The sequence below is a fragment of the Pteropus medius genome, unplaced genomic scaffold (assembly GCF_902729225.1).
Source record: "Pteropus medius unplaced genomic scaffold, Ma_sr-lr_union100, whole genome shotgun sequence".
Lineage (NCBI taxonomy): Eukaryota > Metazoa > Chordata > Mammalia > Chiroptera > Pteropodidae > Pteropus > Pteropus medius.
In genome coordinates this window covers 16,604,152-16,630,964 of record NW_024349800.1, presented here as the reverse complement: position 1 = coordinate 16,630,964, position 26,813 = coordinate 16,604,152, and the positions used below count along the sequence as shown (strand labels likewise).

Sequence of the window (26,813 nt, the reverse complement as noted above, 5' to 3'; positions counted from 1 at the left end):
GTAGTATACTTATAATAATAACTGATATCTTGCATTCTGTAAGCTGGATTTTTGTCCACGATGAAGAAAGTGGATGCTCAGAGAGATAATATGCATTGTTCAGGATTAACCCGTGGTTGAGGGCAGGAATGAGAACTCATCCAGACCCCTGATTCCAAAATTCATGCTGTTTTTCATAACACTATGATGTCATGTCTTTACCAGATTTAAAGGGTCTATGTAGGTAATAGGAAGAAGTCCACGAATTATATCTTTGAAGTTATAAAATCAATGAAAATCATGATTCAATTTATAAGACTCACTAAAAATCCAATCAATATTTCCATCAACATAAATCTTTGGCCAATATATGTTTTTGTTTTGTTTTGTTTTGTTTGTTTTTTACTAGTTTCAAGTATACAGTACATTGGTTAGACATTTATATAGTTTGTGAAATGATCCCTCTGATTACTTTATCTTCCCTCTGCCTCTACACCTAGCCATTAACTACTGCTGACTGCATTCCCTATGCTGTGCTCCCCATGCCCGTGACCATCTATCAACTACTAATTTGTACTTCTGTAATGCTTCACTCTTTTCTCCAAGTCCCCCAATTTCCCTCCCCTCTGGCTGTCACCACATAGTCCTCTATATTTGTGGGTCTGTTTTTGATTAGTTTATTCTTTTTGTTCCTTAGATTCCTCATATTAGTAAAATCATACAGTATTTATCTCTCTCTGACTTATTTCGCTCAGCATAATAAGCTCTAGGTCCATCCATGTCATTGCAAATGATAAAATTTCATTTTTTTTATGGCTGAGTAATATTCCATTGTATATAAGAACCATAATTTCTTTATCCAGTCATCTGTTGATGAGCACTTAGGTTGTTTCCTATCTTGGTTATTGTAAATACTGCTACCGTGAACATAGGGGTACATAGATCTTTATGAACTATTGTTTTGGTTTTCTTTGGATAAATACCCAGAAGTGCAACTGCTGGGTCAAAAGGTAAGATCCATTTTTAATTTTTTGAGGAAACTTCAGACTATTTTCCATAATGGCCGTACCAATTTGCAATCCCACCAACAGTGTATGAGGGAGGGTTCTTTTTTTTCCACATCCTCACTAACACTTGTTGTTCTTTGATTTATTGATGGTAGCCATTCTGACAGGTGTGATATGATATCTCATTGTGGCATTTCTTTGATGATTAGTGATTTTGAGCATCTTTTCATTTGTCTAAGGCCAATATGTTTTATGGTGTCTGTGGCCCATCCTCTCTTCTGTTTGAAACTGGGAAACTGACTGACCATACATGGTGAGAGACAGTAGCCATACTGTGTACATGAGATTCCCCCTAAACCCCTGTACATGTGATTGGACCAGAGCATGGCACTTGCATAATAGGCAGCCAATTCACTGGTCTGCCAGGAACTGATACCAATGGCTCAGCTTAAAAAGATGAACTGAGCCAGAGAGATTCCCATCTTGAGAATATGGGACTAAGTTAGCAGCAGAGTCAAAGCTAGCTTGTAGAAAGTATCAGGATAACCATGACAGCCCACAGGCAACTGAAATTATGAGGAAATGGAAATCACATGTATAAATAATAAGAGCCATCATTTATATGGTACTTACTATGTGTTTCATTTTCTTAATGTATTTACCCTACAAAGTAATTACTGTTATTAACAACTCCCCACCACCACCATTTTACTGATGAGAACACTGAGGCACAAAGGAATTAAAAATTTTGTCACACAGCTAGGAAGTGAGGGAACAAGATTAAAACCCAGGCTATGTAACTTTGCTATCAAATTTGATTTCACATAAAGGCAACTTAGTGTACAGACATAGAGAAAGTAATAAATGACAGTACACATGCAAAGAGAAACAGGCACGAGAGAGAGAGAGAGAGAGAGAGAAACTGAAAGAAGGTATTCAGTTCCCAGCTGTACCTTAGCTCCTCTTCTCAGATTCCATGAAATCCTTAGTTATGGCCTTACATGGACAGTTTATCCAGTCATCTTTGGGCCTCCCAAGGACCTGTGCTGAAAAACTGCAAGATAAAGTATCTCTTTTACTTTTTGTCAGAACATATATACCCTCTTACTATTTGCTTATCTTTTCTAAATGCAACAGAAAACAGTCTAAATAGTTGTATGGATAAATGAAGATTTATAAAGTTATAGGGGAGCGTTAGTATGTACAATTTTTACATCGCATAAGTGAACTGACAGATAACTCTTAGAATTTTTAATATTATACCAGAATGACTGAGTAGACCAAAGAAAATTTTGAAAACAAAGATTAGTGGTATATGATATTTCAATATGTTATAAAGCTATAAAAATCATCTTAGCTTAAAAATATTTTTATATATTTTATATTTATATATATTATTTTATACTTATATGTAAACAAATAGAACTTTGACCATACCACAGGTAAAATATTCAAAGTAGTTAAAAGATTTGAATTTAAAAATGAAACCATTAAAAAAAAAGTGCTGCAAATATTCATAGAAAATCACTATATTGAAAAATTAAATGACAAATTTGAGAAAATATTTGCAACAAATTCAATAAAGATTTAATACCTTTAAAACATATGCACTACAATGTGAATATACTTAATACCACAGAACTATACCCTAAAAAATGGTTAAAATGGTAAGTTTATGTTATATATATTTTACCTCAATAAAAAATACATATGTAAATTCCCTGGGAAAAATATATTAAGAACTTAATAGACTCATGGCAAAGAGATAGCTACTTACTTCAAAAAGTAAAACAATACTTGCTATCAAACATTTGGGATGGTGTTTTCTGAAAAGTAAGAAAATGAATAAATTCCTAGGGATAGGAGAATGATCAACCTCGTGATTAATCAAACAATGCCAAAGGAGTTTGATTCTACTACAATTTATCCAAAAACTTACCTCCTGCAGAGGTTTTTAAGGAATTATTCCCAACTATAGGGTACAGTTCTATGAAACTAGAACTTTCCTGTATCATTCTTTTAGAAGAATTTGGCACCCCGGATTTCGGTGGATGTGGTGGATTGGTACTTAACAGCCACTCCTACCTCCTTCTTGACTAAAATAACTTCCTAACCCGCTAAACTGCCAGAGCTAGAAAAGTTGAAAGTCATTTTTCCAGATTCCTTCATAGTTGCCATGTGAGAGAAAATGCAGACTAGAGCCCAGGAGCCCACTTATGAAAAAAATACAAAAGCACAATATAGATACAGAAGTGACTGTATCTGCAGAAAAAAACACAAAACTACAATTTTAAAATCCCAAACATCTGATGAATACTGCAACAATCACAAAAACCCAGAAAAAAATGCACAATGCTTTTAGTAATCAATTGCCTGACTCCTCTTTCATATATCTATAATCTATATAATTTTTTAAAAATTTTTGCTGCATATTCTGATCACCTTTTATATATGACAATAAATTTGTAATATCACTGCCTTGAGGGAAAATAAAAAGATAATAATAGTCTTTTTTCTAGTGTGGGTAATAAAAATTTTTTTTTAATTTTCTGATAGTTTAGAAAACTACTTTTTACATCTCATCATTGGTAGTGTCATGTAAATTTTTAGGAAAACCTAGTTTTCCTAAAGTTCATGAAAACCTCAGTTAAGGTTTTTTTTGCATAAAAGCTGTAAGATTCAGGGTAACATGAACCTTCAGTCATCTTATATCTCCATTGCAGTCAGCACTGTTAATATTCCATGTCAGTAAGAAATTTAAATATTATCTCCATGTGTTCATATAATTTGTTCTTCATTAATTAGATTATTAAATATTGTAAGAGTCAATTCATGGCCTCTGTTTGGAATTTATCTTTTCTTCTTAATGAAAGAATATAATTTTGATGTAATATGAATTCTACAATTTACTTCTTAATGTCAAAACAATTTCTATTCATTGTACCACATTTTCCTTATCATTTTTGTTCTATATTCTATTATTTTTATCTAACTTTTCTCTCAGTTCTATAATGAATATATAATGATGTGCCATGGAAGCCAAACCTAGTGAAAAAAGACATGAGGAAAGAAGTGTGTAAACTGTCATAAAAATAATGGAATAATAATCAATTGTAGGTCCCAGAGTTGACACTAGAGGGAGTGAGCTGAAAAGCTAGCAAGATCTCAGTTTAGGTAACACCTCCTTGAGGGAAATCTCCCACGACTCCCCAAAACTGGGTTTGGTATTTATTCCTTCCATAGCACTCTCAGTTCATACCACAAGTAATACACATAACACTACACTGAAATTGCCTTTTTTCAAATTAATTAATTAATTAATTAATTAATTTTATGTTGACATTGGTTAATGAAATCCAGTAAGTTTCAGGTGTACATTTTAACAGCAAAGCATATATACACACTCCTGACCCATTGAAACTATCAGATAATAAACAAATGTTTTTTTTAAGTTACTAAGCCTGTGGTAATTTGTCATGCATTAATAGAAAATTAATACATTTATTTTCCACTCTTCTGGATTTTCCAGGTTTTTTGTAATAAGTATGTTTATTTTATAACAGAAGAAAAAAACTTTTTATAACAAAAATAAAAGCAAATTACTATAGATAATTGAAGATAACCAAGCCATATTTTGCCGAAGAACGAACTGACATTATTTTTCTTAATGTCGTTAACAGCCGCATTAAATAGGAAGAAATCTTCTCTTTGTATTTAATTCTTGGGATCAAGTCCAAAGTTACCCAGCTTGAGGATAAAAGCTAACACACTCTATATAATCAAACTGGGTTGGTTCTGAAAACGAATGTGCTAAAAGGTAAACCTCTGCATAAATCACTCTTCTCTTGCTATATTAAGCTTCTATGAAATCATCTTGAACAAACAGATTTTCATTTTAGTTTAGACACCAAAACCCAGCAGGGTACCCCACTAATTAATGATGATAAAACTGAGTGGAAAGGGAGGTCATCATGAAACAAACAATATAACAATCAGTCAAGCTTACGGCAGCTGGTAATATTCAAATACTGTATAGTACTTGACTCTCTAGCACCACTCCATGGAGTCCTGCTGAGCTGCTAAACACTTTTAAATTAATATCAAAATAGCCAATGCAATCACAGTATTAAGATGAGGACTCAAAGGTATAATGTGGTATTTACTGATCACCCACAATGAGCATGCTTAGCTTAAATCCTAATATAAAAACACAAAACACTCTTTCCTCCAACACCCATCTGCCTCCTCTGTCTTCCACATAAACAAGCTAAACGGAGATTAGATAGAAAATTATCACCTCTGGATCTTTTAAGTCCCTGCTGGTGACTTTGTGATTCCTTCTGCCATTTGAAATTGGTTTTTTATTTATTATTTTTTCATTTGGTGTTAAGCGTTATTATTTCATTATTCCCTCAATCTATGTTTACATTTGTCACCATAAGAGGTCCAGGACCCTCATGTCAGCCCCCATGCCTTCTATTCTAATCCCAATTCTCTCTGTGAGAAATGAAGCAATCCCTCTACCCACCCCCCAACCCCAACACCATTCCAGATTTATTTTTTCCATACGTTGGGATGGCTTCTTAGCATCTTATGTTAGTCAAAGTTGGCATTTCCACATAAGAGACTTGGGAAGTTTATAAGCTGATGTAATCAACTAGGTGGATAAATCTCTGAGTGCAGGTTCCAATCGTCTCAGCACTGTGGCTGAAGGAAGTTCTATAATCTTTTAGAACCATCTTAGAAACTGACGGGTTTTCAGCTGGTGCCTTGAGCCGAGAGTCAAGGACTTTGATGCGTCATTTTCTGCTGGTAGACTGTCCATTGCTGTACCAGACAGTCCTTGAATCCCTTACACCCTTCAACTGCCCTTTTGCAGCAGTCACTTTGTCTCACGAACCCAGCCTTCAATGGGACTGTCGTTCAAGGGGACAACAGGTGATGATTTGATCAGCTGGGTTTTTTCACTAATTTCAATAGCTGCTGAGGTCCAGTTTCTTAACACCAGCTTGAATTCCTATTCCCCTTATCTGCTCCCAGGACAGGTAGGATAAATTTCAGTTTCCCTCCCTTTTTTCTCCTTAAAGTCTATTGCCTATAACATCTGGTACAGCTTTCAGTAGCAATCAGGGCTTTCGAATGCTAATAAAAGAAATTGACTCTGGTTAATTAAACCAAAAATGGAAATTATTTAAAAGATGTAGGATAGTTTACACATTCTCTTGGGAGAGCTTGAGAGGCAAACTTAGGAATTTTACAGCTAGAAACATTTCTTAAAAGCAAACCAAGGGACTTCTCAAGTAAAGACATCTTGAAGCTCCTGCTGGGCACAGATATGACAGCACATTCTGGCAGTCTTAGTGACCAGACCTCCAGTCCCATATGTTGTCCAAATATGTAGGTGTCACTAGTTACTTATTCACAGTCTGAAGAGCAGGTGGATCTGAATGACAGAGCCGAGACCAATGTCTTATCTGCAAGGAGCCTGGAAAGGGGAATATCTGGCAAGGCATCCTAAGGGTAAACATTTCCCAAACATAGAAAATGGGTTCTGATGCTTGGCTGGACAAAAGAGACTGATAAGCCTTCCTTTTCTTGTGGAAGTCACCGGGTTGAGAGGGGCGTGGACTCCTCTTCCCACCAGGTCCTGCGCTCATCCACTGATACTGGTGTACTCCGAAAAAAGGGAATCATCTGGCAAAAAAGTGACTGTGCCAGCTGTGTTCAAGGCTCCCATTTGACCAGATATTGTGAACTTTGTTCACACCAACTTGCGCAAAAACAATAGACAGCCCTGTGCTGTCCGTGAATTAGCAGGTCATCAAACCAGTGCTGAGTCATGGAGTATTGGCAGAGCTGTGACTCAAATCCCCAGAGTTTGAGGCAGTGGGACTCATCGTTCTGGCCAGGGCGCTTCTGGCAGTATGTCCCGTGGAAGCTGCAAGTTTGATCCAAACAAAACCTGGCACCGTTGGCATAGCAGAGTGAACACAACACAGAAGCGATATGCCATCTGCTCTGCCCTTGCTGCCTCAGCCTTATCGTCACTGGTCATGTCTAAAGGACATCGTATTGAGAAACTTCCTGAACTTCCTTTAGTGATTGAAGAAAAAGTTGAAGGCTACAAGAAGACCAAGGAGGTCATTTTGCTTCTTAAGAAACATAAGACCTATACCTCTCCCTGTACCCAGCTAAGGAGACCTTGCCTCATCTATAATGAGGACAATGGCATCATCAAAGCTTGGTTTTTCAAACAAAAGGCTGTGTTGCCCCCAGGTCTTTAGGGAAGACAGGCTGTTCCAAGCACAACCGCCTTCCTGGAGTGTGGACACAGGGGGTCCCAGAGCCACAATTCGACATAGTCCCAGCTCATCCACGAGGCCCCGGGGCTCCTTCCTGAGGCCTCTGCTCCTTCCCGCGCTCTCAATATGAAATGAAACTTCTGGACTAGAGCAAACACCTCCTCCCTGGCACTTTTCTCCCTGGGATGGTCTTGGTGGTCCGTGGATACTCATTCAAAATTAAGTAAACTAAGTCTCAGAGACGTGATCACATGGCTAATAAGTGACAGAATCAGAGTGTGGACACAGGGGCTTCCAGAGACACAATTCAACCCGGTCCCTTCTCATCCAAAAGGCCCAGGAGATCCTTCCTGAGGCCTCTGTTCCTTCCTGCTTTTTAAATTTGATATCAGACTTGTGGACTGGGGAAGACACCTTCCTCTCCGTCACCTTTCTGCCTGGGCTGGTCATGATGGATTCTGTATACTCATTCAACATTCAGAAAACTAAGTCTCATGCAGGTGATCACACAGCTAATAAGTGAAAGAGTCAGATACAGATCAACATGTGTCTGGAGTTTCCCAAACGGACCTCTTTCTACCAGCTGAAGGATGCCATTTTGGCTTCTTCCTCGACAAGGATGGAGGGGCAGATGGGAAGATGGAAGGGCGGGCCAAAGCATCCCTGGGCACACTGTCTGTGGGTGGCTTTGAAGTCTGTATGAGGATACAGAGAGGAATTAGACATATTTTATGCCTCAAGAAGCTCAATGGGACCCTGAGTGCTTATCAAACATCTGTACCCAACTACGCTCAAAAGATTGAACATTCCCTGCAAAGCTCCAGGACCTGGGAAGCCTGTGCATTTGCCATGAGTGAGAAATTTCACAGAAGTCTGCACTTTTTGATAACAAGCACGTGAATTGAATGTGTAACACCAGAGCTCCCATATATAAGAATATATGCACATATACAAGAATATATGAATATGTCCATATATAAGAATATATGCACATATAAGAATATATGCACACATAAGAATATATATGCACATATATATATGGTGGGTTTTAGAACAAAAGGCTATATTGCCACCAGGTCTTTAGGGATGGCAGGCTTTTCCCAGCACATCCGCCTTCTGGGAGTGTGGACACAGGGGGTCTTCAGAGCCACAATTCGACATAGTCCCAGCTCATCCGAGAGGCCCCAGGACTCCTTCCTGAGGCCTCTCTGCTCCTTCCCGTTTCTCAATTTGAAATGAAACTTCTGGACTAGAGCAGACACCTTCCCCCCGTGAGTTTTCTACCTGGGATGGTCTTGGTGGTCCGCGGATTCTCATTCAAAATTAAAAAACTCAGTCTCAGAGAGGTGATCACATGGCTAGTAAGTGACAAACTCCCATGGCGGACACAGGGGCCTCCAGGGCCACAATTCAACCTGGTCCCTTCACATCCAAGAGGCCCAGGGGCTCCTTCCTAAGGACTCTGTTCACTTCCTGCTTTTGAAATTTGATATCAGACTTCTGGACTGGAGCAGACACCTCCATCACCTTCACCTTGCTGCCTGGGCTGGTTGTGATGGTTCCTGTACACTCATTCAAAATTAAGAAAACTAAGTCTCAGAGAGGTGATCACACAGCTAATAAGTGGCTGAGTCAGATACAGACCCAAGCTGTCTGACATCTCAGCAAACTGACCTCTTTTTACCAGGTGAAGGGTGCCATATGGGAATCTTCCTCGAAGAGGATGGAGGGGGAGATGGGACGATGGAAGGGCGGGCCTAAGCATCCCTGGGCACACTGTCTGTGGGTGGCCCTGAAGTATGCATGAGGATACGGAGAGGAAGTAGACAAATTTTCTGCCTCAAGGAGCTCAATTGTACCCTGAGGGCTTGTCACAAGTCTGTCCCCACTACCCGCAGAAGATTAAACATTCCCTACAAAGCCCCAGGGCCTGGGATGCCTGTGCCTTCGCCGCAAGTACGAAATTTCTCGGAAGTCTGCATTTTTGGCTCACAATGCACGTGAATTCAGTGTGCAATGCCAGAGCTCCCATATATATGTGTGCATATATGTGAAAATATATGCACACATATATATGGTGGGTTTTAGAACAAAAGGCTATGTTGTCCCCAGGTCTCTTGGGATGGCATGTCGGTGCAAGCACATCCGCCTTCCGGGAGTATGGACACAGGAGTTCCCAGAGCCACAATTCGACACAGTCCCAGCTCATCCAAGAGGCCCCGGGGCTCCTTCCTGAGGCCTCTGCTCCTTCCCGCTTTCTCACTTTGAAATGAACCTTCTGGAATAGAGCAGACACCTTCCCCCGTGAGTTTTCTGCCTGGGATGGTCAGGGTGGTCCATGGATTCTCATTCAAAATTAAGAAAACTAAGTCTCAGAGAGGTGATCACATGGCTAATAAGTGACAGAATCAGAGTGTGGACACAGGGGCCTCCAGAGCCAGAATTCAACCTGGTCCCTTCTCATTCAAGAGACCCAGGGGCTCCTTCCTAAGGACTCTGTTCCTTTCCTGCTTTTTCAATTTGATATCAGACTTCTGGACTAAAGCAGACACCTCCCTCTCCGTCACCTTTCTACCTGGCCTGGTATGATGGTTCATGTATACTCATTCAAAATTCAGAAAACTGAGTCTCATACAGGTGATCACACAGCTAATAAGTGACAGAGTCAGATACAGATCAACAGGTGTCTGAAGTTTCCCAAACGGACCTCTTTCTAACAGGTGTAAGATGCCGTTTTGGATTCTTCCTCGACAAGGATGGAAGGGCACATGGGACGATGGAAGTGTGGGCCAAAGCATCCCTGGGCACACTGTCTGTGGGTGGCTTTGAAGTCTGCATGAGGATACAGAGAGGAATTAGACATATTTTCTCCTGCAAGGAGCTCAATGGGACCCTGAGTTCTTGTCAAACATATGTACCCAACTACCCGCAGAAGACTGAACTTTCCCTACAAAGCAACAGGGCCTGGGAAGCCTGTGAATTTCCCGCAAGTGAGAAATTTCTCAGAAGTCTGCACTTTTGGCTCACAATGGACGTGAACTGAGTGTGTAATGCCAGAGCTCATATATATATATATATATATATATATATATATATATATATATATATATATATATATATATGTATATATATATATATATATGGTTTTTTAGTGAAAAGGCTGTGTTGTACCCAGGTCTTTAGGGAAGGCAGGCCGTTCCAAGCACATCCGCTTTCCCAGAGTGTGGACACAGCGGGTCCCAGAGCCACAATTCGACATAGTCCCAGCTCATCCACGAGGCCCCGGGGCTCCTTCCTGAGGCCTCTGCTCCTTCCTGCTTTCTCAACTTGAAATGAAACTTCTGGACTAGAGCAGACACCTCTCCCCCGTCACTTTTCTGCCTGGGATGGTCGTGGGGGGTCCCTGGATACTCATTCAAAATTAAGTAAACTAAGTCTCAGAGAGGTGATCACACGGCTAATAAGTGACAGAATCAGAGTGTGGACACTGGGGCTTCCAGAGCCACAATTTAACCTGGTCCCTTCTCATCCAAGAGGCCTGAGACACCGGCTGTACCCACCCTCCCCCCCACCGTCCCCGTACTCTGTCCTTGCTGCTGCTCAGTACTCAGAGGCCCCGACCGTGAACCAAGACACAAGACACCCCAGCTCAGAAGCCACGTCCCATCTCAGAACCCGAGGACTCAGGTCGGAATGCAATAGTCGGCACCCGGCCAGCCCAGATGTCACTGACAGCAGCTTCAGGGTCCCCCAGGCAGCGGACCATGCTGTGAGAAACCCCTCTCCACCATACAGCCAGAGACTTCCTGTGCAGAATCTCTACGCCGACCCCACAGGCTGCTCACTACCACCCCACAGTTCCCCTCTGATGCTGCTTTAGAGTATGGGAGTTTTCCTTAAGCCTGAACCCCAACCTGTCCCCCAATCACAGACATGCCCAGAAATGCACACGGGTGCCAACGCCAGCCCCTCCTTCTCAGTTCTCACATCTCCCCCCTCCGCCCCTGCTCTGCAGTCAGAAGCTGAGGGACCCCAAGGGCAAATATGTTTCTTTACAAAACTCACAGCCCCTCCCAGCATGCGATGCCTGGGGGAGCAGGAGGGGCCGGGGCCTCACAGGCCTGAGACCCCAGGAGCACCAACCTCGCCCCCAGCCACATCTGAAGGCGGGGAGGGCACAGAGGGACAATGCTCCCTCTCCAAGGTCACGACCGCGTGTCCAGTCGGCTCATGGATTCCTGCAAAGGCCTGCAGACGGCTGTGTCTGTTTCGGCCACGTCGGCGCCTGGTGGCCAGCGCTGTATTCTGTGACAGCGGGCATGGGCGTGGAGGGCCGTGAGGGGCCTGAAGCTGCGCGCAGCTCCGGGGCCTATTTGCTGCCCTCGGACCACCCCGGCGGACTACGGGGCAGGCGAGGGAGAGATGTGGAGTCCCGGGCTCACCTTTGAGCGGTCCCCAGCCCCCAGCATTGGCCAGGCATCTCTCAGGGCCGTCGCGTTCCACAGGGGTGAACTGCTGCGGCTGCGGGACGCATGAAAGGGCTCAGGCCCCCTCCCTCTGTCCCTGCCCCCTAAATCCCACTGCAACTTCTGAACCTAAGGACCTTGGAAAAAATAAGGGCTGACACTTACATGAAATGACTTTGTACCTACACCGAAACCCTCGGTGATGAATATCGTTAGGACCATCCACAGGTAACTGAGAAGCTGAGGTACTAAGAGGCAGGGTAGAAACTGCTGCGTGTTCAAACCTGACTCCTCCTCCCACTGCCTGTGAGAACGAGGCAATTTGGCACACGTGGTTGGGGGAGAAGCCGGGTTTGAACACGGGGCAATTTATGACCCGAGCAGGTGCTCTTAACTAGTGTCCTCTGCCCCTGCCCCACAGCCCACTCCCTTTCCATCCAATGGTCTGGAAATACTCTGCACCCTGACCCCCAGAAAAAAGTAAAGACGGTGGGGACAGCGGCTTCTGATGCTTCACGCTGCCCCGTCCTCCTCCAGGGCTGAGGAAAGACGCTCACACTTGGAGCCACCCCAAGTAGCTCAATGGGACCCTGAGTGCTTGTCAAACGTCTGTACCCAACTACCCGCAGAAGAATAAACATTCCCTACAAAGTCCCAGGGCCTGGGAAGCCCGTACATTTGCCGCAAGTGAGAAATTTCTCGGAAGTTGGTAATTTTGGCTCACAATAGACCTGAATTGAGTGTGTAATGCCAGAGCTCCCATAGATATATGTGCATATATATATATGAATATATATGTGCATAGATATGAATATATATATGAATATATATGCACGTATATATAAGGTGGTTTTTAGAACAAAAGGCTGTGTCGCCCCCAGGTCTTTAGGGAAGAAGGCAGGCCGTTCCAGGAACAACCGCCTTGCTGGAGTGTGGACACAGGGGTACCAGAGCCACAATTCGACACAGTCCCAGCTCATCCAAGAGGCCCCGGGGCTCCTTCCTGTGGCCTCCACTCCTTCTTGCTTTCTCATTTGAAAAGAAACTTCTGGACTAGAGCAGACACCTATCCCCGGTCAACTTTCTGCCTGGGATGGTCGTGGGGGTCCGTGGATACTCATTCAAAATTAAGTAAACTAAGTCTCAGAGACGTGATCACACAGCTAATAAGTGACAGAATCAGAGTGTGGACACCGGGGCTTCCAGAGCCACAATTCAACCTGGTCCCTTCTCATCCAAGTGGCCCAGGGGCTCCTTCCTGAGGCCTCTGTTTCTTCATGCTTTTTCAATTTGATATCAGACTTCTGGAATGGAGCAGACACCTCCCTCTCCTTCACCTTTCTGCCTGGGCTGGTCATGATGGTTCCTGTATACTCATTCAAAATACAGAAAACTGAGTCTCACAGGTGATCACACAGCTAATAAGTGACAGAGTCAGACAGACCAACAGGTGTCTGAAGTTTCCCAAACTAACCTCTTTCTACCAGGTGAAAGATGCCATTTTGGCTTCTTCCTCGACAAAGATGGAGGGGCACATGGGACGATGGAAGGGCGGGCCAAAGCATCCCTGGGCACATTGACTATGGGTGGCCCTGAAGTCTGCATGAGAATACAGAGAGGATGTAGACATATTTTTTCCCCCAAGGACCTCCATGGGACCCTGAGTGCTTGTCAAAATTATGTACCCAACTACGGGCAGAAGATTGAACATTCCTTACAAAGCCCCAGGGTCTGGGAAGTCTGCGCATTTGCCGCAAGTGACAAATTTCTCAGAAGTCGGCACTTTTGGCTCACAATGGACGTGAACTGAGTATGTAAAGCCAGAGCTCCCATATATATATGTGCATAAATATGAATATATATGCACATATACATATGGTGGTTTTTTAGAACAAAAGGCTGTGTTGTCCCCAGGTCTTTAGGGATGGCAGGTTGTTCCAAGCCCATCCGCCTTCCTGGAGTATGGACACGGGGGGTCTCAGAGCCACAATTGGACATAGTCCCAGCTCATAGAAGAGGCCTCGGGGCTCCTTCCGGAGGCCTCTGTTCCTTCCTGCTTTCTCAATTTGAAATGAAACTTCTGGACAAGAGCAGACACTGCCCCCCGATCATTTTTCTGCCTTGGATGGTCGTGATGGTCCGTGGATACTCATTCAAAATTAAGTAAACTAAGTCTCAGAGAGGTTATCACACGGCTAATAAGTGACAGAATCAGAGTATGGACACAGGGGCTTCCAGAGGCACTATTCCACCTGGTCCCTTCTCATCCATGTGGCCCAGGGGCTCCTTCCTGAGGCCTCTGTTCCTTCCTGCCTTTTTCAATTTGATATCAGACCTCTGGACTGGAGCAGACACCTCCCTCTTCTACAACTTTCTGCCTGGGCTGTTCGTGATGGTTCCTGTATACTCATGCAAAATTCAGAAAACTAAGTCTCATACGGGTGATCACACAGCTAATAATTGACAGAATCAGATACAGACCCACAGCTGTCTGAAGTCTCCCCAAACTGACCTCTTTTTAACTGGTGAAGGATTCCATTTGGGTTTAAAGTGTATAGGTAAAATTCTCGATACATGTCTTCGTACTTCTTTGTTCATTAATGGACGGATATAATGCCAGAGTTCTATATATATATATATATATATATATATATATATATATGCACGTATATATATATATGGGAGCTCTGGCATTACACACTCAATTCACTGCTTATTGTAAGCAAACACATTTTGAAACTTGCTACTCTTGGGCATGTGGGAATCACTGCTTAATGTAAGCAAACATGACATTTTGAAACTTGCTACTGGTGGGCATGTGGGCTGTTTCTGCATCTGGGCTGAAAGTCCTTTCCCAAGTTAGACAATCTGTATGGCACATGGCGTAGAGTTGCCTCTCTCAAGAGTGACTGCTACCATCCCATACAGTCCTTAGCAGAATCTTGAAAAGGCCAGAGATCCAAAGAACTCTCCGAGCACCACGCAAGAAGACTCATCGCAGAATCCTAAAGAAGAATCCCCTGAAAAACCTGCGAATCCTGTTGTGATAAACAGATACGCAAAGACCAAGCTCCAGAGCAGCATCCTTTGCCAGGCCAAGAACTACACGCTCCGGATGGGTAAAGCAGCAGCACTAGAAGCCAAATCAGATGAGGAGGGGGTTCCAGGCAAGAAGCCTGTGGGAGGAAAGAAAGGTAAGAGGGCTGTTGGCGTTACAAAGCAGAAGCCTTTGGTGGGAAAAAAGGCTGTAGCTACCAAGAAACCAGCAAGCAGCTAAGAAGCCTGCAGAAAAGAAATCCACCACAGAAGAAAAGAAGACTGAGGCACAAACTGAAATTAGTTTATTCCATAAAGGTCAAAGCACTTTGGATAGCTAATTTTGAATAAAAACCTGATTAAAGAGGCAGTGAGAAACATGAAAAAATAAAATAATAAATGTCCACTACAGGAGCTTTATGAGAAATAGCAGGGGCCGTGGCTGTCGACAGATCCAGGTTTAAATCTGTGCATTTCCTTCACTTGTAGCTTGACTTTGGGCAAGTTAACTTCTCATAAATGGACATGAAACCTCTTTAGGGGGAATTAAAAGTGTGTGGACCTGATGTTCAAAAAATGAAAGCTCTTACCTGAAAAATTATTCAAATGATGCACTATTTGGGGAGGTCTCATCTTTGTAAAACATTTTATTTTTTATTGAACTTTTCATATATTATTCTTTTTTCCCCAATTAGAACACTTTAGATGAGTGACATGTTTTATGTATTTTTATTTCTCACAGCAGTACACACACACATACACACAAAGTTAATAAATAAACTAATATCCCAGATCTCATAAATCAAAATGAGAGATAAAAATGTTTCATTCTATAGCAGTGAATGGCAGAATATATAAGTACAGGTTGTGTCACACTCTAACTATGAAGTGGGTTTCTAGAGAGCCTCCACTAATGACTGAAAAGTAACAGTTGTGTTATTCTGCTCTAAAATACCACTGAACATAAATGCTACCAAACAGGCCATTACTATGATAAAATTTCAAGTATCTGAACTAAGTCAATTCAAGGGGAAACAAATGGCATAATCTGAAAATATGATAGTAGCAAAAAGATACTTTTTGTACAAGGCAAAAAAATGAATAATGAAAATAAAACTAACATGGATTAATAAAAATGCAGTGAGACATAAATATAGTTTTTATTTATTTCTATAAATAAATAAATATTTTTATTTATTTAAATATACATATTTAAATAAATATAGTTTTCAACTCATTCACAGTACTGAAGAATACTCCTGCTAGAACAACTTTCTAAAGTATAAATCTAAACCATTTCACTATCTTCCTCAAATTCCCCTGATCCTCAAAATAGACCATACTCTACTTGGCATGGTAAATAAACAAGTAAATAAAATCTGATTTAAATTTTTTAAAAATTCCTCCTCCTCTTACTCAGTGCTAGAGAATTGAGTTTTTTTCCTACTGTCTCTACCAAATATTGATGATTTAGCCAAAAAATAAAAAATGTGGCCTCCAAGTTCTGCTCTCACAGTATGGCCTTGGCAAGTCATTTGGCCTCTCTGAGTTCAGTTTCTACATTTGCAAAATGCAGAAATTGGATAAGATTCTTTCCAGCCTTGAAAGATTGTCAGCCCTATTTGGCCAAAGTCCACTTGCCCGCGCCCTGCCCCCACCTAAAGTAGGCCCTATTTCCATTTGGCTTGATTGATCAAGGTAATCAGCCAAAGGAGATAAAACACAAATTGTTAAGCTGCCAATTCTGAGTCACATAAGCAAAAAATAATCTAGCTACTCAGCATTTCCATAATGCTTTATTATATCTTTGAACACTGTTTAGACATTAATCAACACAAATTTAGTCACAGAGTATAAAAGAAGACCCAGAGATGAAGAAATTTGTCCTTGACGAAATTTTCCAAACAAGTCAAAAGTAAAAAAAAAAAATGACAGTTTAAAATAGCGGGTAAATGACCCTTCAGGGGACTGAGCAAGGTGCATGCATCGTTCTTTGGTACAGAGCGTATCACATAATGCTCAGATGGGAGAAGAATGCCACAATCTGGATTGGGCCCCAGTTCTTGGCTCCTCATACCCACTCAATTCCACATAGCCCAGCTCATCCAGAGCTGGGATAATGACAGCCACTCTTCCACCTGACACCCAGAAACCACTCTTCTGACCTTCCCACCGATCCCTCCTTCTTACACTTAGAGAACTCATTCACTCTTCCCCAAGCATTTGTTATACCCACCAGTGTTTCACATAACCCCCAAAGAAATAAATCCTTGTCCTTCATCCGCATCACCTCTGTGGCCTCCACTCTCTATCTTGTTCTGCTCCAGTGACCCTGGCCTCTCTTCTCCTTCACATGGTAGAGGTCTCCAAGTGTCTTCCCCTCCCTTCCTTCCTCCCTCCTCCTCCTTGGACTAAGCCCATGCCTCATGTATCTGTCCAGCTCCATCTTTGTCTCTGTCTGCTCTGCTAGTCCTACTTTCCCCACTCATGGCTCAGCTGTCCCCGAGCCTGGGCCTTTATCTTGCACGTGTGGAACTCTCTCAAGCTTCGATCTGGTATTCCCCAGACACGTCTCCCTCCCTTCATTCATTTTTCAACCAGATGGTTACTAGACTTATTGTAGTGATCATGTCATTAGGTTTATAAATATAGAATAAACTATATTGTACACCCAAAACTAAAATAATATTTTATGCTAACTATATTTTAAATAAAATTTTTTTAAAAAAATACAAAAAACATTTATTACATTGGGAAAAAATTTTTTTCAACCAGATTAGATGTGATGACATTGAGCAGTGACTGAAACTTAAGTTATGGTAAGAAAGTAACTTGTAAAATTTCAGAATAAAATCTTTACTTGTAAATCTTTACTTGTAAATAATAATAACTTATTAAGAGTGACAGTTCTGAAAATTAATGTTTTTCAGTGAAAATATAATGGAATCATACTTTATTCAACAAACATTGGGTGCCTAATATGTCCTGGGGATAAAAAGATGAAAAAGATATATTCTTGAGCTCAAAATGTACACCATCTACTAAGAGAAGTAAACATGCAAAAACTTGAATTATAATGGCTTAGTTGCTGCCATAGAGGTGTGATTTAGGTGGGAGAAAATGCAAAGCAAGGTACTGTTCTGTTGTAGTTCTATCAGGGTATTTACTGCAAGACATTAAAACTGTATTTATGTCTCTACTTCTACCTTTAGATTATAGGCTGTAAAGGAACCAAACTATGTCTTTGACATCATTGATATCTCCAGAACCTGGAAAAATACTGTACCTTGTAAAATAGTCACTCAATTAGTATTGGCCTGAATTATAAGGTCTGCCTGGAGCAGGAGTAAGATTCGTGGATGGATTTGCAGAGGAGATAACATCTGAACTGGATCTTAAAAGGCGAATTGCAACTTTCTATAAAGATAAAGAAATAAAATAGCATTTATAAAATCATGAGAGACATGAAATAACAGTAATAATAACAGCTAACATATAATATGCTAGGAACTATGCTAATCATTTATAAACATTGTGATTTTATCATTACATCAACTAAATGATGTGAGTACAAGTTTTACAAATGAGGAAAGTGAAGATATAGCAGTTAAAAACTTTGTCCAAGTTTATCTGGCAGGTGAACGGCGAAGCAGGGTTTTGAATCTCAGGAACACTCATGATTCTCTGACTACAAAGCCTGGAGCTAGGGAACACTACATGCTCTTCCAGAATTGCCAGTTTTCCAAGCAGTCCAGTGCGTATGGTGTACATATACACATGGTCACCGGTTGTCTCACCACCCCCTGATGACCCCCATCCTTCCCTTCCACGCTCATGACTCTACCATTTTCATGACACAGCCTCTCTACACCCCAGATGCCCTTTGACCCTGTCTCATCTTTGCTTCTCTGCTATTGCTCCTCTGTTCCTACTGCTTTCTACTTCTCTTTTCTCTGCGTGTCATGTTCTTGCTCTCCAGGAGAGCATCTCATTGTGTTAGAGAATCATCTAAGGTCAGCATTTGTTGGTTTGGGCTGTCCAGCATTTAACTCTTAACACTCCGGCCTCCTCTTTGGAGAATCTCCTACTGTGTGTAGATGTAGGGGTAGACCCCACCTCTCACACAGTAGGCAGTGAGCAAAAGCTCTCTCTTCCTGCCCATCCTGGCTATGGGGAAGCATGTCACTTGGTCTAGGTCAGTCAGACAAGTGTAGGGACAGCTGCAGACCACCTCCATCAAAGGAGCAGAAGCAGAAGCAGAAGGCTGAACATGCTCCTCTTCTTGTATAACTTCTGCTGTGCTTCCCACTTTGGAGCTCTTCAGAGCACCTTGGTTTCTGCCTCTTTTCTAAGCCAGTTCCTCTAGATTGCTATAGATAAGGAGCCACAGACATCCCTCCAGTGAATACCTTATTGAGGTTAAGTTAGCCAGAATCATTTTCTATTGCTTGCAAACGGGAATTCAAACAGGACTCAGACACCGTGTTGTTTTGACTCTCACAGCTGAGCTGCCTTTGACTACAGCCCCTACCCACAGTCCAATCCCCTGGGCCAGGGTGGCATAGCCACATAACTAAAAGCATGGCAGCTTCTGTCAAAGCAGCCACCCGTGGCCTCTGTGTTCAGGAGGGAGCTGGAGGCACTCACTTGGACTCTCATGGACCCTAAATCAGTACTACCCTGAAAGAGATTGTCAGGTTTATATGCTGAGAGGACTGTGTTAGTGACCAGCAGGAGGTTGAAGATAATGAGAGAAAAGAGACAAAGATGGAGCAAGGGGTCTGAGGAAATGGGAGTAGGGTAGAGGGATTGGTTTTAGAAAAATCAGAGGAATCTCTTTGCCCCCCACACCCATCCTGCCCCTGAGATCGCAGAGGTAGGTATGCTTATTGAGCGGAAGGAACTTGAAGGAGTTATTGCAAATAGAGTCTACTTCCTCTGTGAGGTAAGAGCCAAGGTAACCTGCTCACAATAGAGTGTAGGGATTTGGGGGCATAATTTGAAGAGAGAGAGATGAAGACTTAGAAAAGCCACAAAGAGAACAGGAGAGAGGAACTGGCAAAAGGACCGTTAAGCTGCATTGGGGCAACTGTTACATTTGCATTCACTAATAGCAATTAGCTACTCTATAGCATTTTGAACACAAGTTTTCCCTAAAACTTTTTCAGCGCAAAATCAGGGACTTGGCAAAATCTAACAAATTTTCCAAAACAAAAAAATCATTTAACCTAGCTTCTTCATTTTGCAATTTTACAACTTTGGAACTTTCCAGAGTGAGCTCCTTTGCCGGCCCAGAAGGCAGAAATTATTAGACTAGAAAAGAAAGTTTGAGATAATAGAAACTTGTTCTTAAGGAATTTAGATTCTGTTTGACTTAGTTCTTTTTGAGATTAAAAAGTTGGTCCATTCTGTAAACAAAAGTATAAACAAAAAATTTTAAAAGAGACTTTAAACATCTTACAGAAATATTAAGTAATGATATTTATATTAACAAATTTACTCAAAGTGGTCTTTGTTATTATTACTGGTGAAAAATGTAACCACCGAAATGATCCTTGTTGAAATGTAAACAACAAGGAAAAGCTCATCTCTATAAGTCTAATAACTGCAACTTATGGGTGTGGTTATGTTTGATGATTCAGCATACCAAATTAAATCTTAAAATGCCCTGCCTGCTGGTTCTGATGAGCAACTGCCCAATACATAAATTATAGGCTTAATTTTAGATTGCTGGTTAGATTCATGAAGTAAAGATGTGCTTCTGACATGTTGTAAGTAAACGAACAATTGTTCTGCATCAGTTGGCATATCCTAAAAGAAGACAGCAACTGGACAAAATTCAACAGGCAATTTTAGCTTTTGTCACGTTTTAAATGAAAATAGTTGGCCGAACAACTACCTATCTAAATTATTGAAAGCTGGCGATTACAAATAAGCATTCTGGCTGATACTTAGAGTGGCAGTAAAAATCATTTGGAGTATGAAGAGAGTGGATAGGATTACAGAAGTAGCTTTCCCTTAAACTGCGTGGTGTGGACAAAAGTAGTTTGTTCTTCAAAGAATGAGTAAACACTGTTGAATTTACTGATGGAGGCTGCATAGATGCGGGTTAATTTACGTAACACTTCAGAGGTTTGGAGTTCAAATTGCAACAGAGATGAGGCAAAACAGATTAAAATTCATCATTACCTTCTGTTCTTTTCAAACATGAAAGCATTGCATTCTTATAGGACAACTACCAGCACACACAGGTTTTCATTTAAGACATGTTAAAGAAAACAAAACAACAAAATCTCTTTTGAATCAGAACAGCATTCAAAACCGCCACTAGAGGACAGTGAAAACACGGGATGTGGCAAGTCCTTAGATCAGAACCTTAAAATGAAAGCTGTTTTGCTTTTGGATTTTGAAAGCATTTGCTTTCTTAGGAAGGAGCGGGGAGGGGAGGGAGAGAACAAGGTATCTTTCTGATCACATTAATGTATTAATGTAATATAAATGGGAAATAGCTGTAAAAATATCACACAAGCCTGAGAGGATTTTTACTAGCACACATTTCCATGACGATGGGATGACATGCAAAGTCTGCCCGGTACCTTGGGGACAACAGTTGTAGGACAGTGATTCAGCACATATGATGTAATGAGGTCAGTTACCTAATACACTCTGATTTAACGCTGCCTCCAAAACAGCAAAAGATCAAGGATAACACATCAAAACACAAATCACTGGTATCGGCCTTATGGAACATTTATAGGCAGCTGTCTTGGTAGGTCATTCGCTGCCTGTATGTATCTGTGTTTTAAATATAAGTGATATCTTTTTAGAGTCTAAAGTCAGAATTACTACTTTTTATAAAAATTCCCATAGCTTTATTTAACCCACGTTATTCGTGGGAGGTGAGGAAGAAAAATGACTCACATGATTGCTAAAATGCTTGTGAAAATGCAGATAAAGTGGTGACAGACATTAGAGCGCTCAGCTCTTAATTCTTTAAAAATCTTTCCAAAAAGAGAATTGGGCTAGGAGTGGGGAGGCCATGAACAAGAATTCTAAGCATTATGTAGCATCCTAGACTTTAAAGCTAAAAAATATTTTAAGGTCCTCAGCATATAAAATTTTCCATTATTTCCAGCCTATAATTTTTCTCTTAGCCATTTTAAAGCAGAACAATATATACTATATATCATGGTATTACATACAACAAGCATTTTCCAAATCAGCTACTGCTGAATTGCCTGCAAAAATGTAGCTATAGATATAGTTTGCAAATGTTCAAAGTAACTGAGAATCATGAATGATTCTAGGCATAAGTGATAAATGTAATGAATAAAGACAGAAATCAGGGCCAACCCATTTTATTTCCTGCAGCAGAGCTCAGCCGGCTGGTGTGACAACTTCAGTGAACAGCACCCTGGCTCCTTGGAGGAAAAGGCTTTGGGCACTTTAAGCTGAGACAATGGGAAATAACCACATCCTTGTTCCTTCAGATCGAGATGACTAATCCTAATATATTGACAGTACAAGGGAGTAAGTGTGATACTTGGTCCAAGACAGTTTCTTCAGCAATCAATCTAAAATATAGCTGTGATTCCTGTCTGATCTCAGAAGCTAAGCAGGGTCGGGCCTGGTTAGTACTTGGATGGGAGACCACCTAGGAAGACCAGGTGCTGTAGGTGCAAAAAATAAAAAAAATAAGGGATTGTAAGATGACAAGGTCTTTGCATTCTGTGAGGTCAACCAAGGGTTGCCTTGCCTAAAAGAAAATAATAAAATAAAATATAGCTGCGATTAATATATTAAAAATATTTAATGTATTTGTCAGTAAATACTTATTTTTCATATGGATGCCTAGAAAAGTAAATCACTTATCATAACGTAAGACATCTTATAATAGAACTTGTGATCACATTTTATTCTAATCTCCTCTCTAATAATCTATGCCTTGGGTTTGACTTTCCTTTTCTTTCCATAATAGAGAATTGCACTGGAGAGTAGATCAGGCTTGCCTTAAATACCTGGCCACTTGGAATCACAAGAGTCATTCTATTTACTAGAATAGACAGAGAAACCAGAATTAGTGATGCCTAAGATTGCTGAAGAGGCCTGCATAAACTATAGTGATTCTGAGCTCCAAAGAGTTCTTGTATATCTGCTTCTACTGCGGCAAAAACCGTAGCCTGTAGGACAGGTTGTAAAACAAATTAGTTGTATGCAAGAGTAAAAGTTCAGGTTCTAAAATGCTTATAAGTTTGAAAATTTGGGGGCCCAGTTAAAGTGTGCAGTGGAATAGATTCTAGAGAGTTCTCTCTGAAGCTTCCCTAGTATCCCTAGAAGAGAAATGTGTACCTCCCAAAGTTCCTAACTGTATTTTTAGACAGCTCCATCCATTTTAAAGTTAACATACACTCCTACAAAGCAGGTTGTGTCTCACACATCACTGTCCTGCACATTTGTAATTCAATAAATGTTGACTGGATAAATGAGATTGCAAGATAGAAGGTAGAAAGGGATGGGGCTTACCCAACACACTCTGGGAACTTTGCTTCTAATGAAATTTAATCTTCCATCCAGAAGCAAGACCCAGAGCATCCACAGATGGCTCTCCAGGTGTCTGTGTTCACAGGTATCTGTGCTGCCTCAGGCCACACTCTCTAGATGTACCAGCTGTTCAGCTTTTTTCCCAATGATAGTCAGCTTTGAGGTTCCTGAACTGCTGGGCACTGTTAACTGATATTTCCTCAATGGGTTGTATTGACTGGGTCATGTCTAGCACAGCACCTCTCACATTGGAAGTGCTATATACAAGAGGAAAGAATGAAAGAATGACTAGATTGAAAGACATTAAATTCTAGTTTCTTGAATGTAGAATTTTTAGAATCAAAGTTAGTGAGGCGATTTGTTTTTCTATTCTGAGCCTTTTCTGTCTCTTCCATCTTCACACCCAATAATATCATTTGAATGACATTTGAATGGCATTTAGCTGCCACAATGACAGTTTCGTAAAGTCGGATATTTTAGGAAAACGTTGGGTTCTTTGATCTCTTATCTGGCATATAGCTACACTTCTTTTTATTCTTTCCAGGCTCTGTTTGCTCTTCTTCCCAAACATCTTCAGGTTATGGTGTTTGTGAAATTGCTTGCACTTTAATTATTTTTAATGTGTCCTCTACTAGAAGCCCATAGTAATCCTGTGCTAGGAGTGAATCCTGTATGGAGTCAATGCTGATAGACAGAGGGATGAGCTAGTATAACTACAAGAACAGGGAAATAATTAAACCTGATGCCAAAACAAATACTGAAATAAAATTCTGCCTGTTTATTTCTTCACTGTTGAGAGGAAATTTTCGAAAACAATGAAATCAATCATTTAAGAAAACAGCACCAAAATGGTCATGAAAAATAAGTGTGGGGGTGCTTAAGTACTATGATTATTTTCCTTCTTCCCTCCCTCTTTTTCTTCCTTCTTTCCTTCTGTCCTCCTTTCCATCTTCCCTCCCTCTCTTTTTTGTCTTTAATTTGTTCATTCTTTTTTTATGATTATACATATAAGTATATAAGATAAAGAATCTTCTCCCCTTTTTGGAAATACAAAAAAATGAGAGTAATGGGAAGTGGTCAAACATCCTGCAAAAATGGCATAAGTGTGACCAAACTGTCTTCAATGTATGCTATAATATTGTTCATTGTTTTGCCATGAGAGAATATTGGCAGAGTCACAATTAATATATCGTCAGAGTCACAGTTCTGGTATATCAACTATGTATACTTTAAGTTTTAATATACTTTCATAAATTTAACTCATTTCTGTAACTCAGTATATCAGAGTGTAATGGTTTCTCAACTATAAAAACCATAGAGGATTTTACATATACCCCTTAAGGCTGCCATATTTTTCATAACATTTTAGTTATGAAACATTTGACTAATAGAGAGACTCACTTGTGGCATCTCTGCCAGCAACTAAATAAATAGTTGTTCACCAAACAATTTTTCCTTTTTTCCCAAGTATACTGCTGGGTGACATGTCACCTTTCCTCTTGAATGTAGCCTTGTGACTGGGTCAATGGAATATGAATATAATAAATGATATTGAATAGTAGTAGTGTATAAATAGTAACATATATGACTTCTAGGCCTCACACACACAATTCTTCCTTTTTCCACTTACACTCATTGAGTGGAGACATAAGGTCAAGAGAATGATCTAGAGTCCACATTACTACTTGGAAGAAAGTTGCCTATTAGAGCCAGCCAACCAGACTAAGGCTGTATGTAATATGAGTGACAAATAAAGTTATTTTGGATTTTTAACCCATATGTTAAAGTTTGACATTTTTTTGTCTTCTTTTTTATTATTAAATATTATTGGGGGTGACACTTATTAACAAAATCCAATAAGTTTCAAGTGTACAATTCAACAGTATGTCATATATATATTGCATTGTGTGTTCTCCACTCATAGTTAGATTTCTCTCTGTCACCACATATTTGATCCCTTTCACTCTATCTACCTCCCCCTTCCCCCTTTCCCTCTGGTAACCACTAGACCACTGTCCATGTCCATGAGTGTCTGTTTGTTTGTCATGTTTGTTTGCTGCTTTTAGGTTTATATACCACATATGAGTGATATGTGATTTTCAACTTCTTCTGTCTAACTTATTTTGCTTAGAATGATTATCTCGAGATCCATCCATGTTGTTGCAAATGGCAGTATTTTATCTCTTCTTATAGTTGAGTAAATATTCCATTGTATATATGTACCACAGCTTCTTTGTCCAATCATCTATTATAGGACACTTTTGTTGCTTCCATGTCCTGATCACCACGAATAATACTGCTATGAACATCGGGGTGCATATATCTTTTCATATAAATGTTTTCAAACTTTTTGGGTAAATACCCACTGGAGAAATTGCTGGATCATATGGTAGTTTCAATCCATACTGTTTTCCATACTGATTGTACCAATTTGCAGTCCCACCAGCAGTGTACGAGGGTTCCTTTTTCTCTGCATCCTCTCCAATACTTGGTATTCCTTGTCTTGTTGATGATAGCCATTATAACAGGTGTGAGATGGTATCTCATTGTGGTTTTGATTTGCATTTCCCTAATAGCTGGTGAAGTTGAGCATCCTTTCATATGTCTGTTGACCAGTTGTATGTCTTCTTAGGAGAAGTGTCTGTTCAGGTCCTCTGTCCATTTTTCAATTGGATTGTTTCTTGTTGTTATTGAGTTGTATGAGTTTTTGTATATTTTGGATATTAAGCCCTTATCAAAGGCATTGTTTGCAAATATATCCCCCCATTCAGATGGTTGCCTCTTTGCCCAGTTAAAGGTTTCCTTTGCTGTGCAGAGCTTTTTAGTTTGATATAGTCCCATTCATTTATTTTTGCTTTTACTTCCCTTGCCTTTGAGTTCAAATTTGTAAAATCCTCTCTAAGTCTGAGGTCCATGAGTTTAGCACCTATATTTTCTTCTATGTAGTTTATTGTTTCAGGTCTTATATTCAGGTCCTTAATCCATTTTGAATTAATTTTGGTGTGTGGTGATAGACAACAGTCTAGTTTCATTCTTTTGCATGGGACTTTCCAGTTTTCTCAGTACCATTTATTGAAGAGGCTTTCCTTTCTCCATTGTATGTTTTTGTCTCTTTTGTTGAAAATTATTTGCCCATATAAATGGGGGATTACTTCTGGATTTCTGTAACCTTTGAAATTTTTAAGTCTTGTGTTATAGGAGTTGACCTGCCCCAACTTATACACCAATCTGAAAAAACTGATGTTGTTCTAAAGATCTTCATGGATGCAAGCTGGCATGGAAACACCAAGCTGCTTGGATTGGTATGAACATAGAGACTTGCTGTTTTCTCCCTCTCTCTGTCACTGGTCCATGAAGCATGAGACTAAAGTAAGACAGCTGTGCCAGTAACTGTGAATATTCAATTCAAATAACATTTAGTAAAGACAAGCTATGCACCAGAAACCAACAGAATGGGTCTTCCTTTAGTTAGTCACCAATAG

General features: G+C 40.5%; 1 pseudogene; it reads left to right on the top strand.

Moving 5' to 3' along the window:
* The first annotated feature begins 3,675 nt into the window (after positions 1–3,675).
* Positions 3,676–15,131, top strand: LOC120622140 (60S ribosomal protein L4-like; annotated as a pseudogene).
* The last annotated feature ends 11,682 nt before the right edge of the window (positions 15,132–26,813 follow it).